General features: G+C 37.8%; 1 pseudogene across 1 annotated transcript; it reads right to left on the bottom strand.

Moving 5' to 3' along the window:
* Positions 1 to 2,741: 2,741 nt before the first annotated feature.
* Positions 2,742 to 21,396, bottom strand: LOC114263822 (kinesin-like protein KIN-7G; annotated as a pseudogene). Its single transcript, XR_014366495.1, has 13 exons — positions 20,863 to 21,396; positions 19,734 to 19,823; positions 19,525 to 19,628; positions 18,882 to 19,011; positions 18,784 to 18,816; positions 18,544 to 18,547; positions 9,134 to 9,189; positions 9,002 to 9,063; positions 8,855 to 8,919; positions 8,625 to 8,750; positions 6,086 to 6,420; positions 4,378 to 4,482; positions 2,742 to 4,280 (listed from the first exon to the last, which is right to left on the bottom strand). The product of XR_014366495.1 is annotated as a kinesin-like protein KIN-7G (transcript).
* Positions 21,397 to 21,620: the final 224 nt, after the last annotated feature.

Genomic DNA, 21,620 nt, shown 5'->3' with positions numbered 1-21,620 from the left:
TAAAAAAAAAATCCAGACAAAAAGTCACATCAAACCTATAATCATTTCACTTTTTCTATCACAAACATCTTATCCAATTACAAAAAAACCCAACTATCTTCCCAAACACAAATTTTAACCTCCTAAAATAATCAAAAACTAAAAAAACCTACTAAAATAACAACTTTCCAAACACCCACTTTGTCTAATCATAAATACAAATGACACAATAATAATATATAAGGCGAGTAATATTAGGGACTCCAAATAATCTATCAAGTTTTTTATCAAATTTCTCACAGTGTGGGACCCATTTGTGTGGGTTCTATACCCATGTAAAAAATTCAGTAAAAAATTTAATAAATTATTTAGAATTCATAACATTTTTCATATATAAGGTTGGTGTGGAGTGAATATGTAGAACTCCACAAAGCCGACTAGTCAGATTAGTGGGGGCTATGTTCGGATTTTCAAACTAATAAGAAAAGTCTTTAAAGAATGTCCAAAAATTTAAAAACACACGGAGGGGACTTTCAAAATCAGGTTGTTGTGCTGAGTAGTAATTAAATAATTTTCAAAGAGGGATGGCTATTGAATAGAACTAGTTAATTACTACTAATCCACTTGCTTTTAGATTTAACTATTCTGGTTGTTAGGCAAATGCTAACAATTCTTCTGATTATGGGTTGGTGAAAAATGTTTTATAAATAAGTCAAAAGTGTTAAAAAAGATTTTATAATTGGTAAAAAAAATTTTGAAACTCTTTTTGTCGTGTTGTAGGAGCAACAAAAACCTTTATAATTAATATTATGTTCTATAATCAGTATAAATTTAATGAATACTATAAAATCAAATTATAAATGCATTATTTTTTCACATTATTTTATACTACGAATTTACAATGAAAGTAGACCCGATAATGTGGGACCCACTTCATTTTGAGTTGGTGATGTACAATTATTTAAAAAAATAATATATATCTATATAACATGACTCAAGTGAGATAATAAAAATAATAATTATTTCATTAAAAAAATCACTTTTCAAACAAATTCTTAAAAATATCATGTCCCAATCCCTTTTGCCAAACCAACCACAAGCCAAACGCATATCAAAAAAATATTTGAAATTATTTAATTCCAATATGGGCCCTACATGTTTGTCCTATCAAACTGAATGCGAGGTCTCCATGTTGCAGTAACTAGTTGAACATAAAGGTATAAAGACAAATAGAAGAGAAGTAGAGACCATTCAAAATAATTATACTTTAATGAAGGTGTAAATGGCTGCAAGGAGAGCTGTATCCCATGCCACAACTTTCACTTGCACCGGACACAAACCCACTCACACCTCCATGTATCAATCTCCTGTCCCTTGTAGAAAATCCCATCACAATACTAAAATGAAACAATGTATGTTCACAGGAAAAATGGCAGACATTCGTCAATGCCCACACGGTGAAGAAGCAATTTGATGATTGCAACAAATACCAGATTGGGGCTCTTTTCTTTGGAAACTTATTAGATACTCCCAAAGTACTATATGGCATTGTCAGCACACATTTAAGTAGGTCATCCTAACCACTTAACAAAAGTAAGTCAGTATGTCTTGCCCATAATTTTTTTTGCTACATGATTGGTTGGAGCACCATGTAAATAATCCTGCATGGTGGTCTAGGTCTATTGAATAATTAACCTTCTATTTCCTTTTTCCTTTTGTTTGGCCAAACAATGACAAAAGGAGAGTTGCAGGAAAATGAATCCTATATTAGTAGCAGATCATTTTTCTTTTTGGGTCCCACAACCTACTAGATGAATATAAATTTTACCTCTCGAAGCAGGCAAGAGAGTATGACCCTCTTGCTACCTCGAGAAAACATATCCTTGAAGAATGATAGCCTCTTGAGCTCCACTTCCACATAAATAGAGTCTGTTGGGTCGCCTTTAAATAGCAGGAAGAAGTAAGTTCTGTGGACCAATGACACATTACAGACATCCGAAAGTTCAATAATTTCCTTTTGGAGCGTCTTGAATTCTGAGGGCCAATTCGAAAGACTCTTCGAACTATCCAAGAATTTAAATATAAAATTGCAAACACATTGCATTTGCATCCACCGCTAGTATATATATACACACCCATATATATGCAGGTCCTAAAGGGGGAAAAGATAGGAACACACCCATTTACACTTTCAAACACACCCATAGACAGAGTCATGGGTGTGTGTTTGGAAGTGTAAATGAGTGTCGTTGTTACAAAGTTGGGTCCTAAATGGCAATTGTCAAAATTTTAACCAAGGTATGCCACGCATGACAACAACCAGCTACCTTGTGCATGGGCCTTTGGTCTAGGTTTTAGGTAGTCCATCGGGCTGGACTTATGGGCCAATCCATGGGCCTTACCCTTTTGTCCAAGCCCAGCTCATATTTCAGGACTAGGCCAAGGACCAGCTCAGGCCGGACTGTGGGCTATGAACTTTTTGATGAGCCTTGTATGCACAAACTAATAAAGAGAGTACATTTTTTATATGAAAATATTCATAATTACCTTTCCATGTACCGTTGTGTCCATGCCCTACACTTCGCCATGTTGGCATTTTCATTGTGTCTCTTGTTCGTGTTTATGCTACTCAAGTTATTGATACAACAAGAAGAACAAAGCCATGAATCTCAGCCACTGGGGCTTAGCTAAATGACTGCTGTAAATCATAAAGTGCATTTATTATGAATCCCCATAGCATAATAGGTGTTGACTATTCTCACTGTGCTTAATTAATAATGATGTCATATATAACTGATAAATGAAAAGAACACATAAAAGTTTCTCTAGAACTTGTTTACAAATTCCTGCTTTGGCATCAGCATAAACTCTGTTGAGCCATAGTTTTTCACAGAAATATTTAAAATAAAAGCCGAAAATAGAAATAAAACTCACTGGATTATCAGCAACTTGCTTCTCTTGCTGAAGCTCAGCCTTTTCCTCCATTCATACAATGCATGTATTAACACTAGTAATATTATCATCAGGTGAAGTTCTGCCTCTGTGTGTTCAAGATCAATAGCAGCAACACTCATGATAGAAGATTGAGAACCTTTTCTTGTTAGCCTTTCAATGTCGGCACCATAGTTCAATTCATAAAGCCTTCTTCGGATATCCTCAGGTCTTCCACTGAATTCTTTCTAGAACCCATTTGGTGGTGTGTGCTCATTATCATTATTTTCCACCTTCCCAAACCATGGTGAATATGGGCTAGTCATCAGGCTTGCTTTACAGCTTCTACTTTTAGTTAACGTCAAGCTTTGAGAGCCAGACATGTACTCTGTTAACGGCCACGGAGATGGTTTTTCATGAGAATGAGCAACGAAATGGGGGATGTAACTTAACATACTATCTTCCTTTAGTGGCGGTGACACGAACTCCTGATCTGTGATCTGTTGGATCTCCGCTCCTAGCCACCATCGATTCAGAGATTTCAGTGTTTTGTTCAGGAGATGATGATCTATTCGATTCTTATGCCTCTATGCATCGAACTTCCCTGCATAAATCCTCCAAAGTTCCATTCATCATGTTTGTTTTCAGTTTTTTGAAAACACTTTTCGGAAAATTCTACTTTCTTGTTTTTCATATTTTTTTGTTTTTACTAAATTTTTTTAATATTTTAAGAAATTTTTTTAATTTTTAGACACACCTAACACAAATACACTTAAAAAGTATAATTTTTGTAAAAAAAATCTTTTTAAAAAAATAACTAAATACCAAAAAAACAAAAAAAAAAATTCAGTATATTTTTCGTATTTTTGTGTATTTATTAATTTTTAAAAATATTTTTTTCACAAATATTTTAATTTTTTGATACATCTAAATAAGGTGCATCTAAAAAAGTAAAAAAAAAATGCTTAAAATTTTAAAAATATTCTCTAAAAAAAAAAACACGAAAAACAAAAAACTCTGTTTTAAAAAAACTAAATTTAGAAAACTAAAACCAAACACACTGCTTTGGTTTTTTCTTCAATCATGTCCCAACTCTGTCCAGAATTGCTTCGGATAAACATAGAAGCACCAACCAACAGCTGTGGAGAAGTATCATTTGGCACAAAGTTCTCTTCAAATTCAAGAAGAATTTGTATGTAGTGATCATCAGAACTTCTCCCACTATGTCCATAAGAATAAAGATATCTGTTGACTGATCTAACACCAATGTCCAAGGAGTGAGGACTTGCCAAAGGGGATGTATCTGGTACTGGATTTTCACATTCAGGTGACTTCCGAACTTGCAAGTGTGGGTAGTTATTAAAACCTAACTGGAGAAGTACAAAAGGAAAAAATAAATAAACTCAACTAAACAAGGCACACCTAGATGGAATGGATGCTTCGGTATAACAATTTAACTATAGTTACCCGTGTCATTGAATGTTCCTCATCCCCAACGAGTCGTAGCAAATCCTGAACCTGAGATTTAGCTAAGTCTCGTTGAACAGTCAGATCTATCATCTCCTTCTCCAGCTACACAAGTAGAAAAAGCATATAAATAAAAAGATAAAGGCATTCAACGCATGAGCCCATTAGACAAATGCTGCTTCTTGAATGGATGGAAAAATTTGCAGCATGTTCGTGAATCATACTTCAAATGTTAGTAGCTCAAGGTGCACTCTTAACTGTCCCCAAAAATGTCATTTGAGATTGAGCTTTTTAAGCCTACAGCTATCAAAAAGTCAAATAAGCGGACATTAGAAGAATTTCCATATGTAATGCCATGGTTCTTTGGACTTTTTAAGCCTACTTCTTCCTTCTGCAATGATCTTCTTGTGTTTTTTTATCAAATCAAGACACATTAGCAAAGTACATAATTTAACAATTTGAGTTAAAACTGAAGTAAAATGACATTAAAACCATACATCCTAAAACGACATAGTTTTGCTTAACTTTAAACATAGGCCATTGGATTACTAGAAGAAGTCCAGAATTCATTGTAGAGAATCTTGACCCGGTCAACGATGGTACACCAAATTAGTTACCATTTTCTGTTAGGTTAAGTTGTTAAAGATATCCCTTACAGTGAAGTAAAAGTCAAATGAAGTATCTAAACCGCATCCTTGAAATGTTATTAGACTAAATGGTTCATCAACAAATCTCATATTTTCAAGTTGGTATTGTTCTTGAGGTGGGATTTTGTTGACATTTCAACTGGTCCTCTATTGTTATAATCTAAGAGTTACAAAAACATTCTGCTTTTAGATCACAAAAGTCCTTCTAAAAATCCAACCAAAATTGAAATGACATTGTCAAAGGATTAGAAGCAAGACAACGAATAAAGATTAGAAATGAGTAAATAGACCAAGAATATTCTTTTTGCATGTTCCGTGCAGAACGAGAAATATACGAAAGGCTTAATATGACAAACAGACAGTGAAATGGAATGGAAGTTATGCAACCTAAAAGAAAAAATGGAATTAATTAGAAATGATGGAGAAGGATGCACACAGAAATAAGGGTTTAACAGCAAAGATTACACTTATGGTTGCCAAACTAACTCACTCTAGTGGATGTGATCATGTGACATAATTTAGGGAAAATTTCACTCTACCCTCTAATGTGGTTTAACCTATCATTTGGAAATAACCACATAATCCCCTTGTAGTTTGTGGACTGAAGTGCACCATCAGGCATTATGTCCAAGTTAACAAGTGTGAAACACATGCCAGAACATAAAGGGGTTATGCCCTCATTTCTAAATGTCAGAGGGATAAATTGCACATGGACTAAAACAAAGACGGTTAAAGTAAATTGTCTCCCAAAAAAATGACAAAAATGTTTGTGGTTTGCATGGTCAAGTTACTTATGTGCAAGGGTTTCTTAGTCCACAAACTAGAGGGGGTTATGTGCTTATTTCCAAATGACAATGGATTATGTGCACATAGGCCAAACCACAAGGGGGTGAAGTGAAATTTTTCCTATAATTTAATTTAAGATTCAGAAGTACCACATTGTGGTTTTAAAGAGTCTGGAAATTTATATTCTCATGCAACGATTACGCAGAAATTTATGAACCGTTCAATATTATTATTGAAGAGGTATTGCAATTTGATAATGAAAGCCCAATCATTACCTTTTCAATCTGAAGGCCTTTCTCTCTCAGCAATGCCGAATAATGTGACGCAACAAAGGTAGGCCCTTGACTTCTTAGTTCACTCTCCAACCTAGCTAATTCTTTCTGCAGATGCTTTACTAATGCTTTATCTAATATGACTACATTAACTTGAGCGTTAGTTGCTACTTCTTTGCACAACTTGCAAACAATAGCGTATTTCTTGATTGCTCAACATGACTTCTCGCGGGCCCATGGTACAGATGATGGCAGTTCTAGCATTGTCTCCCAACGAGGATTGCAATATGCGAGTTAGCTTAGAATCTCTGAAAGGAACATGCCCATTTCTTCCCTTGCTGCACCCAATGATAGGACAACACAAATAATAACAAAACTTGCAATCAACAAATGGTAATGTTCAGGATGAAACATCATACAATCAAACCCCAAAAAAAAAAAAAAAACACAGACAAGAAAAAGAAAAGGCAGGTAAAAGGATTAAAGGCACAAAATTCCTGAGAATTTAACCATTATGTTGATTTAAAAAGACCACAACAACAAATCTTTGATGTAATAAGATTATCATGATTACCCAAAGGAGTGTACTAGCCAAAAGTGATGATAGTAATCTGAGAGAATGTAGAGTAAAGCAGCACGACCAAGTGATTAGACGTATGATCCTGACAACTGCATTGTCTTAATAAAATAAACAACTAACCATTACTAGCACCTGGTTGATATAAGTGATTACCAGTCAACGAATTTGAAAATCATGGCCTAAATGATGATGGTCAGAATCAAGTTTGAGTTAATCTGATGAAGATAATTCAAGTAGTCCTTGATTTTTTGCTTTAAAACAATTCATTTGACTCTTGCTCCTATTAAGACAATCAATAGGAAAAAAAAGAGCAAAAAGTCCATGGTTCAGTGAAAGGAGTGTTCAGCTTTGTTTCAATTCTCTTTGTTGTTCAAGCCAAGCAGTAAGGCAACTCATAGTTTTCACAACATAGATGAATGCAATCCTTGACAACTAGATAATGATTTTTCCTATGTACCATTGGATTGAATTATCGTCTCTTTACCCCTTATTGTTACAGAGGGAGGTTTGGACTTTCACAATCCTTCCATGTTCTAGCTTTGAGCATTTTGTTGTGGAGAAAACGTCAATGTAATATGTGACTGTGGCCAAATTTCTTAATAGCTAAATATTGTCATGGAATTCATCCTCATTCTTGCACTCCCCATACATTTTCATTCTCATATTTGGAGGAGGCTTTTTAGAAGCTAAACCTTTCACAGAAGATACCACATACCTTCTTAATATATTTTGTGTATACTTCTTCAGGATAGTTGGCTCAGAGATGGTGCTAGTATTGACAACAAAAGTTCATAATTTACCATGCGTTGAACCACAGTAAACGATCATGAATGATGGAACTTAAATTTAGTGGAACATCTCCTATCTTCTAAAGACTTGATTATTTTGAGTTGGCCCAAATGATGGGCATTCTTAATTGACTCTGCTCATGAGGGTATTTATTCTCAAGGTTCCACCACATAGTACATTTTGTAACTAATTGTGGAAGGAAATTCCTATTAAAATATATTCATGTGGAAATTATTTCATTACATCATTGCATTTAACTTGGTGGTTGCCAAATGTTGGAGTGTCAGCCTCTAGATGTAATTGTGGATTAGACAGGACATTGGAGTTTATGGAGCATTGGTATCCTACTGACAATCTTGCTTCACAGATTGTGATGCACTCAGTGAACTTACTTGGTCTTCATTTTTCCCATCATATTGATATTATTCATCAAATTAGTTTCTGCTTGTCTAAATGCTCTGAATCTGATCATTAGCCCATTGAACTCATCAAGGTGTCACTAACTTTTTCACATTTGGTGCGAAAATTCGAAAAGGATGAAACAAATAAATAACTCAAAACTGGATTGCATATACTTTATTGGTTTTTATTATTTGCAGGCCTTCTACAGATTTTGATAATATTGCTTTTGTTTAGGGGTGCAACTTGGGCAGGTTCAGTCAAGTTGAGAGATTGTTCAGGCCAAACCCAAGTTGTGTTGAGAGTTGCCCAAACCAGCCCAAACCCAACCTCCAACCCGATCTTGTCTGCCCAAGCCTGGCCCGAGCTCAATAAATTGAACTTGGCTAAGCCCAAATTGCCCACAAATTTATAATAGAATAGCATAGATGTAAATTTTATTGAAAAAGCCAAATGGTCAAAGTGTAGTATAAAATACCATTGTGCTATTTCTTGTGCTAAGTTTTGGACAGGAAATAGCATTATGCTACTTTAGAATTATGGTAAAAGTGAGTGTTTTTGCTGAACTGTGCTAGTTTAGCAATGCCACACCTTAAAACTTCACCGCTGGAGCTCTAAAGCTCTGTCACAGCTTTCTAAATCTGAAGGATCGGATAATCAAGTGTAGAATTCAGTTCTCATACATATAGGCTATAGCACCAGTAACTTTTCAAGCAATGACTTCAAGTTAGTTTCATTATCAACATGATTAAAAAAATTGAAAAACTAGCTAACCTTAGCTTGCGGATAACAGTTCCCAGGGTCAGCAAACTACGATTTATGTGGCAACCCGCTTTTAGCCTGGTGCCAGCTGATAATGATTGAGATGTACGCTCACTTCCCCCAAGATCAACAAAATTATACATAGAATGTATCAAAAAAATATTAATATAGCTCAACATGGTATATATTAACATCTTAATAACCATCCAAATTAATCTAACAAACACTTGACGATCCATTCCACAGCAGCTGTAAGGGTGCTTAAGTTGTCCTTGCCCAAAAATTGCCGAGCAGAACTTTCAATTGTCTGCAAAAACCCATTAGTCAATTGAATGGAAAGAACAATAAGCTATGTTTAGAACAATCATTCAAGAAAACAACATTCCTACCAATCTGATTATTTGATGAGATCTGGAGCTTGTTTCATTCAAGGCAGTTTGCCCTAATTTGTCTTTGAGCTTCATGAATGCACCAAGACATTTAAATATGCAGTCACGATCATCTAGTAAAAGTCAGATGACTAAAGAATATCTTACCGTCGCAGATGGAGAGGAGTTCCATTACATGATTCCAGTCCCTAGGAGGTTTGTAATAACCCTCGTCACTATTTACCGATAAACTACTGATTACCGTTAAACTGAACTGATTATGACTGATAAGTGAACTGAATAAACTACTGAATTGACTGACTGAAATTGAAACTGAATTGACTGAGTATATCTGTTCAATTGTATGTCTATCTGTTTGATTGTTTGACTATCTGTTTGTGTTTTTATGTTTAAATTTGCGAATTGAAAGACTTATCGGCGGCCGAACCGGAAACCGATTAGTATTTTATGATCATCGTAATTTATGTTATTTTATGGTGTAATTATCTGAAAACTGATTAGGTATGATTAAATTAGATTGGAATGAGTTAAATTGCATAGTTGGCCTTATTTACCATTTTGCCACTTAAATGGCCCACTACTTGAGCCTTTTTGATCTTCTCATACACTCAAACAAAACATTTCTTCCCCCATTTCTTGCACACAACTGACCATAGAGAGAGTGAGAGTGAGAAATTGAGTTCACTTGTAGATTTGCTTGGAAATTGAAGGGATTGAAGTATAAATTTGCATAATTGAGCTTCCTTGCCTAGAATTCAAGACTTAGGTATGAGAATTTAACCTTCTATTGATGTATTTGAACTTGTTCATGCTTAGTTCTTGAGCCTCTAGTGATTTGAGCCTTGAATTGGTCCATGTATGTTGAATTGGAGCCTAGTTCATGCATGCATGCCTTTATTCTGAAGTTTTGAAGTTGTCTTCCATAAAATTGTACATGCATGCTCATATTTTTACAAAAGACCATGAACTCATCATGTTTTTGAAAGATTTGGCTCACTAGAGCATGAAATTGAAGCTTTGAATTGGTTTGAATTCATGCATGTTGCATGTTCACCATGTTCATGAAAATTGGTTGAAATTGAGTTTGAATTAAACACCCTTGGGCTTTGATTTCTTAAATTGAGCTTGAAATCATGTCATTCTATATGTTTACAAGTGTTTTCTGGAAATTCAGCCCAAGAGGATTGGTTTTGATGCATTTAAACTTGGTTTTGAGCTTGAGGTTCAAATATGGAATTTCCAGAATTTGGACTCACGCTCGAGCGGGGTGACTGGCGCTCGAGCGTGGAAATCGTGCTCCCAGCATTTTGTTCTGTTTTGAAGTCCGCTCGAGCAGAATAATTGACGCTCGAGCGGGATAGTGTGTCTCATGCTCGAGCGGGTGTCGAGCACCCAATCGAGCGTGATTTTCACCTATGCAGCACTTTTGACTGTTTTGCAGAACGCTCGAGCGGGTAAGTCTACGCTCGAGCGGAAACCTTTGTTTGCATGTCCGCTCGAGCGGGGTAACCTATGCGCGAGCGTGACCCCTGTTTTATGAAAAGTCTATAAATTCTTCTCCAAGTGCATCTTTGCATCCTCATCTCGTTCTAGGCATTCTTAGGCCTAGTTTAAGACATCTTAATGAGGATATAGATGTAGAACACGCCGAGGCAAATTAGGGTTAAGCTTTATCTTTCCCAACTGTGTAGCTTAGAGTGTGTTCAATCTGTAACTGTGTAGGTTTGGCTTTCTGAGGAGACGCTCTAGCTTACTGTAGCCCAGAACTCTGTGAGTAACAACTGTGTAAAGATATGTTCGAAATGATTATTTTCTGAACAATTGAACTGTACTGCTTTCTAAACTGTCACTGTTAATTGAATGAATGTATGTCCTATATTCTGAACTGTATTGTGGCATCCTTAACAACTACTGCTTACCGTTACTGTTACAGAGATCTCTGTCGGTTCCCTCGTTGGAACCACTACTGTTACTGACTGATGGCCATCATTTACTGCTCGGTCTTTTAAGACCTGCTGTTTACTGTACTGTTATGCTAATGGATGTACCACATATGACTGCACTGACTGAACGACTGAAATGCTGATTTAATGAACTGTTTTCATTACTATAAGGACATTAATTCTTAACCTCTTTACGTATTGTATTATTCACTGGGCTTTAGCTCACTACTCATATATATATGTAGGTGTCCAGGCACCAGACCGCAGCTAGGAGCGTCGGGGTTAACTCTAGTTTTGTCAAGCCAACCTATGTGCCTCACTGCGAGGTTCCGAGCCTGCCATGCTATGGCTAGGGGTCTTTTATTTCCCTCTTCTGTCTCTGTATCTGTTTTGTGAACTGTATAGACTGATAGCACTGTACTGTACTACTCTATAAGGGATGGAGTCCCTATTATGAATGCATGTAAATATATGTACAGTACTGTTCTGTACTGTTTACGTATATATGAATGAAAAGTCTTTTGCATACTGACTGGCACAGCTCATTGGACACTGTTTATTTACTGTATTGGCTTCCGCCAGGCCCTGTACTCTGTTTTACTGTATTACTGTTAAGCAGGCTTTCGGTAATCTCGGATTACTGGCCGGTTACGGTGCTAAACCCATGGGGCCGGGTTTGGGTCGTGACAGAGTGGTATCAGGGCGACGTTTAACACGAGTTATACCGCACACACGTGTCCAAATGAGCTATAGAGTGTCCTAGAAAAGTGATTAGGGCGTTACATGAGCATGATAAGTGTGTGATATGACTGACTGAATATATGTTAAAGTATGAACCTGTATAAACAAGGACTGCCTATATTGATAATTCTTATAACTGCTTATAGTGAAATAGATAATGCAAACACTGCAACCGAATCCTCATCCTCTGAGGCCAGAATGGCCAGACTGGAACGGATGATGGAACTGATAACTGAAAGATTAGACCAGCAACAGAATCAATAGCCCCCACATCCTCCTCCGGCTGTATCAAAACAGAATACTAACGTTAATGATGGGGACATAATAGCTCTCACCCATAAGTTCAGCAAGATGAAACCGCCATCCTTTCAGGGAGGCCTTGAACCGTTAAAAGCTGAAGCGTGGGTTCTTGAGACTGAAAAATTATTTGAAGTATTCCCGTGCTCCAAGGCACACAAAGTACTGTTGGCTACCTTTACTCTACAAGAGGAAGCTAGAAGGTGGTGGATGCTTATCCGTAATGAAAATACAGTTATGACATGGGCTCAATTCAAGGGAGCCGTCTTCGAGAAGTATTTCCCTCAGTGTGTTAGGGATAGAAAGGTGACTGAGTTTGAACAGCTGAAACAGGGCACAATGTCCGTTGCTGAATATGAAACATAGTTCACCGAGCTTGCGAGATATGCACCGCATATGGTGGACACTGATTACAAGAAGGCCAGAAAGTTCGAAGGTGGCCTTAATGTTGCAATTCTTGACAGAATTAATGTTCTGAAGCTACCAAACTATGTAAATGTTCTTGACCAAGCCTTGATGGCTGAATTAAACATCGAGGCACTGAAAACCGAAACACCAGCGTCTGAATGGCGGGGTAAAAGGCAGGGTTTCAAATTTAAGAAAGGCAAGCATAACCCATTGAATAAGAAACAGAATACGGGGTCAACAACTAGCCCCAGCCAAGGAAGTGGTTTCATACCACCCTGTTCTGAGTGTGGCAAGAAGCACAAGGGGGTCTGTTACAAAATATCTGGAGCTTGTTACAGATGTGGCAAGGTGGGCCACATGGTTAAAGACTGCCCTTCTGCTCCACAAGCCAGTAGTAAAGCTACGCCAAGCGTGGCAGCATCGACTGTTGCACCAAAATCGAACCCCAAAGCTACCGGGAAAGAGCCTATGAGGCAGGGCTGAGTATTCGCCCTAGTACCGGGAGACGTGCAGAATACTAAGACCGTTGTGTTAGGTATTCTCTCTATCTGTACCCAAAATGCTTATGTACTAATTGATTCGGGGTCTACGCATTCATATGTGTCGCATGCTTTTTCGCGAAAACTGAATAGACCATTAGAACCCATGAATTATCTGTTAGCTGTATCATCACCCATTAGGGAATCTATGACCTGTGCATATATGTATCCTGCATGTGAAATTATTGTTGGAGATGCACATCTGTTTATTGATTTACTGTCACTGAACATTGACCATTTCGATGTTATATTGGGGATGGACTGGTTAACGAAATAACATGCCACCATAGACTGTGTAACGAAACAAGTAGTTTTCCGTCCACCTGGTTTGCCTGAATTTGTGTTTAATGGGGTTGGAGTAGTACCTCTCCCATATCTGATCTCATTCGTGAAAGTTGTTAAATTGATTAGAAAGGGATGTAAAGGATATCTGTGTTCTGTATTGACTGTACCTACTGACGGTATTGCTAATGTGAACAATATTCCCATAGTTAACGAATTCCCAGATGTTTTTCCAGATAATCTACCAGGGGATTTGACTGACAGAGAGATTGAATTCACCGTTGATGTAATTCCGGGAACGCAGCCAGTATCTAAAGCTCCTTACTGAATGGCTCCAACTGAACTGAAGGAATTGAAAGTGCAATTGCAGGAACTGTTAGATAAGAAGTTCATTAGGCCTAGCACTTCGCCTTGGGGTGCTCCTGTTTTATTTGTGAAGAAGAAAGACGGCGCACTGAGACTGTGCATTGACTACCGTGAACTGAACAAGGTAACTGTGAAAAATAAATACCCATCGCCACGTATTGATGACTTATTCGATCAGTTACAAGGAGCGCAAGTGTTTTCTAAGATTGATCTCAGATCCGGATATCATCAACTGAAAGTTAAACCAGAAGACATAGACAAAACTGCCTTCCGAACGAGGTATGGGCATTATGAATTTTTAGTTATGCCTTTCGGAGTTACCAATGCACCTGCTGCATTTATGGACCTAATGAACAGAATCTTTAAACCGTACCTTGATGAATTTATTGTTGTATTCATTGATGACATACTAGTTTACTCCAAAAGTATAGAAGAACATGAACATCATCTGAGACTTGCCCTACAAACCCTAAGAGAACAGAAACTTTACGCTAAACTGTCTAAACGTGAATTTTGGCTTGATCATGTTATGTTTTTGGGGCATGTTGTTAGCAAAGACGAAATTTCTGTTGATCCACAGAAAATTGAAGCTGTAGTGAACTGGCCTAGACCAACAAATTGGACAGAAGTTCGAAGCTTTTTGGGACTAGCCGGGTATTACAGAAGATTTGTCAAAGATTTCTCCAAAATTGCCTTACCATTAACTCAACTGACACAGAAGGAGATATCATTTGACTGGACTAACCAAAGGGAATCAGCCTTTCAAGAGTTGAAGACTCGACTCGTGACTGCACCAGTTCTTACCTTACCTTCAGGTACGGATGGTTTTACCATATTTAGTGATGCTTCTCATAAGGGTTTGGGGTGTGTTTTAATGCAGAATGGGAGAGTAATTGCCTATGCTTCCCGACAACTGAGACCGCATGAAAAAAACTACCCGACCCATGATCTGGAACTTGCTGCAGTAGTATTTGCACTGAAAATCTGGCGTCACTATCTGTATGGGGCAACATGTGAAGTATATACCGACCACAAGAGTTTGAAATATTTCTTCACACAGAAAGAACTGAACATGAGACAGCGGAGATGGCTAGAACTGATTAAAGACTATGACCTACAGATTTTGTACCATCCGGGAAAAGCCAACACCGTTACCGATGCATTGAGTCGGAAATCGACTGGAAACTCAGCATGTTTGCTTACCAGAAAGAAAGAGTTGCTTTGTGACCTTGAAAAATCTGATATAGAAATTGTTATACGAGAACAAGGTGGAACCTTAGCTACTATTTCTGCTCAATCGGCACTGATTGAAGAGATTAAAGAGAAACAGCAATTGGATGACTTCTTGAAGAAGATCATCGAAGAAAGGGAAACTAAACCGAGACCGGGGTTCAAGTTTGAAAATAATGTATTGAGATTTCAAGAAAGACTGTGTGTACCGAACGATACTGAACTAAAAAGAAAAGTTCTGCAAGAGGGCCACAACTCAAAATTGTCTATCCATCCAGGGAATACGAAAATGTATCAAGACTTGAAACTGAATTTCTGGTGGCCAGGAATGAAGAAAGAAATTGTTGATTTTGTATCAAAATGTCTTCATTGCCAACAAGTCAAGGCCGAACATCAACGACCCGCAGGCTTATTGCAGCCCTTACCAATACCGGAGTGGAAGTGGGAACACATCACCATGGATTTTATTGTGGGATTGCCTCGCTCCAGCAAAGGTATGAACTCAATTTGGGTTATTGTTGATAGACTGACTAAATCTACTCACTTCTTACCTGTCAAAACAATTTATAATGCGGATAAATTGGCCGTGATTTATATTGATGAGATTGTTAGACTGCATGGAGTGCCTTTGTCCATTGTTTCTGATAGAGACTCGAAGTTTACATCGAGATTTTGGCAAAGCCTACAGACTGCATTGGGTACCGAACTGAGACTAAGTAGTGCCTATCATCCTCAAACAGATGGTCAATCAGAAAGGACCATCCAGACTCTGGAGGATTTACTGAGAATGTGTGTCCTTGATTTTCAGGGAAACTGGGAAAGCTATTTGCCATTGGCTGAATTCGCCTACAACAACAGCTACCATTCAAGTATTGGTATGGTGTATTTTGAGGCATTGTATGGCAGAAAATGTAGATCTCCGATTTGCTGGGCAGAAGTTGGAGATGGGCCTTTGCTTGGGCCCGAGATTGTATACGAAACAACTGAGAAAGTGAAACTGATACAACAGAGACTGAAAATCGCTCAGAGCAGACAGAAAAGTTATGCTGATGTTAGAAGACGAGACAGAGAGTATGAAGTGGGTGATCACGTGTTTGTGAAAGTGACACCGATGAAAGGCCAGACTCGCTTCGGAGTCAAAGGCAAGTTAGCGCCAAGATATGTCGGACCATATGAGATTATTGAGAAAGTCAATCCGGTGGCGTATCAAGTTGCATTTCCTCCTGAAATGGAGCATATGCATAACGTCTTCCACATCTCTATGTTGAGGGATTACCTCCGGGATCCTTTCCATGTGATAGAGCCGACTCGTGTAGTGCTGAGTGACGACTACACTTACGAGGAACGGCCCATTCAGATTGTAAACAGACGGATCAAGAAGTTGAGGAACAAAGAGATCCCGTTAGTGAAAGTTGACTGGCAGAACCATGGTGGCGTGTATGCCACTTGGGAAAGGGAAGATGACATGGCTAAAAGATATCCTGAACTGTTTCCACTAAATCCTGTTTTCTTCCAGAATGAAGGTAATTCGAGTTTAGAGGACTAAACTCTTTTTAAGGAGGGGAGACTGTAATAACCCTCGTCACTATTTACCGATAAACTACTGATTACCGTTAAACTGAACTGATTATGACTGATAAGTGAACTGAATAAACTACTGAATTGACTGACTGAAATTGAAACTGAATTGACTGAGTATATCTGTTCAATTGTATGTCTATCTGTTTGATTGTTTGACTATCTGTTTGTGTTTTTATGTTTAAATTTGCGAATTGAAGGCCTTATCGGCGGCCGAACCGGAAACCGATTAGTATTTTATGATCATCGTAATTTATGTTATTTTATGGTGTAATTATCTGAAAACTGATTAGGTATGATTAAATTAGATTGGAATGAGTTAAATTGCATAGTTGGCCTTATTTACCATTTTGCCACTTAAATGGCCCACTACTTGAGCCTTTTTGATCTTCTCATACACTCAAACAAAACATTTCTTCCCCCATTTCTTGCACACAACCGACCATAGAGAGAGTGAGAGTGAGAAATTGAGTTCACTTGTAGATTTGCTTGGAAATTGAAGGGATTGAAGTATAAATTTGCATAATTGAGCTTCCTTGCCTAGAATTCAAGACTTAGGTATGAGAATTTAACCTTCTATTGATGTATTTGAACTTGTTCATGCTTAGTTCTTGAGCCTCTAGTGATTTGAGCCTTGAATTGGTCCATGTATGTTGAATTGGAGCCTAGTTCATGCATGCATGCCTTTATTCTGAAGTTTTGAAGTTGTCTTCCATAAAATTGTACATGCATGCTCATATTTTTACAAAAGACCATGAACTCATCATGTTTTTGAAAGATTTGGCTCACTAGAGCATGAAATTGAAGCTTTGAATTGGTTTGAATTCATGCATGTTGCATGTTCACCATGTTCATGAAAATTGGTTGAAATTGAGTTTGAATTAAACACCCTTAGGCTTTGATTTCTTAAATTGAGCTTGAAATCATGTCATTCTATATGTTTACAAGTGTTTTCTGGAAATTCAGCCCAAGAGGATTGGTTTTGATGCATTTAAACTTGGTTTTGAGCTTGAGGTTCAAATCTGGAATTTCCAGAATTTGGACTCACGCTCGAGCGGGGTGACTGGCGCTCGAGCGTGGAAATCGTGCTCCCAGCATTTTGTTCTGTTTTGAAGTCCGCTCGAGCGGAATAATTAACGCTCGAGCGGGATAGTGTGTCTCATGCTCGAGCGGGTGTCGAGCACCCAATCGAGCGTGATTTTCACCTATGCAGCACTTTTGACTGTTTTGCAGAACGCTCGAGCGGGTAAGTCTACGCTCGAGCGGAAACCTTTGTTTGCATGTCTGCTCGAGCGGGGTAACCTACGCGCGAGCGTGACCTCTGTTTTCTGAAAAGTCTGTAAATGCTTCTCCAAGTGCATCTTTGCATCCTCATCTCGTTCTAGGCATTCTTAGGCCTAGTTTAAGACATCTTAATGAGGATATAGATGTAGAACACGCCGAGGCAAATTAGGGTTAAGCTTTATCTTTCCCAACTGTGTAACTTAGTGTGTGTTCAATCTGTAACTGTGTAGGTTTGGCTTTCTGAGGAGACGCTCTAGCTTACTGTAGCCCAGAACTCTGTGAGTAACAACTGTGTAAAGATATGTTTGAAATGATTATTTTCTGAACAATTGAACTGTACTGTTTTCTGAACTGTTACTGTTAATTGAATGAATATATGTCCTATATTCTGAACTGTATTGTGGCATCCTTAGCAACTACTGCTTACCGTTACTGTTACAGAGATCTCTGCCGGTTCCCTCGTTGGAACCACTACTGTTACTGACTGATGGCCATCATTTGCTGCTCGGTCTTTTAAGACCTGCTGTTTACTGTACTGTTATGCTAATAGATGTACCACATATGACTGCACTGACTGAACGACTGAAATGCTGATTTAATGAACTGTTTTCATTACTATAAGGACATTCATTCTTAACCCCTTTACGCATTGTGTTATTCACTGGGCTTTAGCTCACTGCTCATATATATATATGTAGGTGTCCAGGCACCAGACCGCAACTAGAAGCGTCGGGGTTAACTCCAGTTTTGTCAAGCCAACCTATGTGCCTCACTGCGAGGTTCCGAGCCTGCCGTGCTATGGCTAGGGATCTTTTATTTCCCCCTTCTGTCTCTGTATCTGTTTTGTGAACTGTATAGACTGATAGCACTGTACTGTACTACTCTATAAGGGATGGAGTCCCTATTCTGAATGCATGTAAATATATGTACAGTACTGTTCTGTATTGTTTACGTATATATGAATGAAAAGTCTTTTGCATACTGACTGGCACAGCTCATTGGACACTGTTTATTTACTGTATTGGCTTCCGCCAGGCCCTGTACTCTGTTTTACTGTATTACTGTTAAGCAGGCCTTCGGTGCTAAACCCATGGGGTCAGGTTTGGGTCGTGACAAGGTTCCTCTGTGAGTTTCTCAATAACTGTCCCTCTGTGTGAATAGCTAAGAATTAAGCATAATGGAAAAATATCAAATACTAATTATTTAGTCGACCAAGAAAGTAATTGACCTCGGGATCATCTAGAAGTCTAAGTGGAGTACTATCTGTGCTGAGGAGGTCCCTGACAGATTCATTGTGAATCTCCATAGCAGAGAACTTCAAAAGAAATTCTCTTTCATTGTGCTACAAATAAAACAAACATGTAAGCAACAAACAGGTGAAGCCTAAGAAGCATAAGCACTGACATGCAACATGACACAAATACACGCTGGCGCTGAAAATTTTCAAAAAAGCAAGACAACACATGTGTGACACATGCAAAATATATAGTTTTATATGTCATTTATTATATATATGAATATTTTATCAAAAATAATAATTAAAAAAAATGCAACATAACATTAATTCCTAAAGTTTTGCTAATAGGCATAAAACTATTTTGTTTTTCTTTTAAACTTATAATGTGTTTCATCTATGTCTAAGAGGTGGCTCTGTGTGTCCTTCAAATATCCAATGCATGTCAGGTCCAACACGCATTGGGGAGTATCAAATGAGTGTTAGTGTCCGACATGGACATGCCATCTTCTTAGAAGTATTGGTGCTTCTTAGGAGAAAGCCCAAGGAACAGAGTACTATAATAGAATGCAGAAACATCAAGTAGTGAGAAACAGTGAATATTAGTAGTTTCTTAATTACCTTCTCTATTATATAATAATAAATATCTGCTACGGCATACTCAGTAATTCCCATCATCGTGAATGTCTTCCCACTGCTTGTTTGTCCGTATGCAAAAACAGTAGCTGAAATTTATGCCCATTATTTGACATAAAGAAAATTGTCAATGGAATTCAAGTGAAATTCTCAATATCAGGAAAAATGGAGAAGCAAAGAGAAATAATACTCACAGTTAATACCACTGACAACTAAAAGAGCAACGTCCTTGGCTTCTTTCTCATACACCTCCTTTGTGGAGCAGTCACTCCTAAATACTCTGTCTAACAGTGAAAAAAAAGAAAAAGAAAGATCAACACGAGTATCCAAGCCATGACACCAATGCTGATATGAAATTGTAACAATAATTCTTCGTAAGTAGCATTCAAACTTAGGTTTCTCAAATCTAACATACTGAACCATATGCAAAGCTTTACGTTTAACAAGAAACTTCACAACTTAACTGTGGCAATAGATTCTGTAAAATTGTTACCCAGACAGACCTGAATTTGAAGGCCTTCAACCCTTTTACAGTTCTTTTATTCAAAATTAAACAAATAGTGTATGGACACACTATATTCTCAAACTACAGGAAAACATGATTAGCAATCATACTTCTTAAAAAATGCGATTGTTAATCACGTTTTTTACTTAACAGATACCACTATCTGAACTACCTTTTCACATTATATAAAAAGTGTGGTTAGCAATATTTATTTTTTGCGTGCGAGTTACTAACCACGTTCTAACATAATTTGGGAATAAAGTCTGTTCTACACTATTAATTTAATTTTAAATAAATAAATACTAATGTAAAAGAATTAAAGACCCTAAATTTGAACCCTCCTGGAAGGAATAGTTTTACAAGGAAAACTCCAATAGAATCGGCTAAATGAAGAAAGAACAAAAATGGTTTCCTATTTTCAGACATTTCAGATTTGAATCATCAACCACAGCAAATGTTGCAGATTTTAGCTCAAATAATGGCTCAAATTCTCTCCCACAAAAAAAATAAATAAATAAATAAAATAAAATAAAATTACCCACATAGTTTAACACAAACTTCTAGTCTTGGATCTTAATTTGGATAGAGAATTATGAAGCAAAGAGAAAATAGAATGAAAATGTAAAAAATAAAATAAATTAATTTATACTTCATTCATTCACATTTCACCATCATTTCCTTCTCACTCCACACATTACTACCCAGATCAAATCAAATCAAATCAAAGATCCCCACACAGTCTTAAATTTAAACACTCAAAAACAACACATACACATAAAAAATTCACACAAAAAATGAAGAGAAGTAAATTAGCATACCAAAAGTGTAGGCAGTTGAGTACATGAAACGATCTGGAAGTGGAAGATTACAGTTCTTGAAAATGATGGTATCTTCATTGATGCATTCCCAATCACACAGATCGTTCCTTGCAGTCTCCTCATTCAAAGGCCTCAACCTCACCGACACAAATATCTTCTCCTCACAGCCTCCGCCAGTCATTCCCATCCCTCCACCACCACTGCACTCCGACTCTGTTCTCACCAAAAACCCATCTCCAAACAAAATGCAAATGCAATCATAATAAGAAGGACTAAAAAAGATCAAAGAATGGAAGATTTTACCCAAAAAGCTACACACATTCACTCGCTCATCTTCGAATTGAGACCATAATAATAATAATTGATGAGGCCAATGTCTCACATCGCCTAAGAAGGATTCCCACTTCTACCTTATAAGCGCACTGCCCCCCTCCACCTATTACGAGGCCTTTTTCCCCAGAGGAAAAACAAAGCCATGAGGCTCGACCCCCAGAGGGCTGTCCAAAGAGGACAATATCGTGGCAGGGTGTGAGAGGACAGACGTCGCGAAGGTCTTCTCCCCCGAGGAGGAACAAAGCCATGAGGGGTGGATGACAAGATCTGTCCCTCAACCCCAAATTCACGACGTCTGTCCTCTCGCGCCCTGCCACGATATTATCTGCTTTGGGCAGCCCTCTGGGGGTCGGCCCTCACGGCTTTGTTTTTCCTCTGGGGAAAAGTCCTCGTAACAGGTGGAGGGGCCAGTGCGCTTATAAGGT

This window comes from Camellia sinensis, chromosome 4 (genome assembly GCF_055761805.1).
Source record: "Camellia sinensis isolate YWXY chromosome 4, ASM5576180v1, whole genome shotgun sequence".
NCBI lineage: Eukaryota > Viridiplantae > Streptophyta > Magnoliopsida > Ericales > Theaceae > Camellia > Camellia sinensis.
The sequence above is the reverse complement of the archived record's forward strand: the minus strand, read 5'-3'. Positions and strand labels throughout refer to the sequence as shown.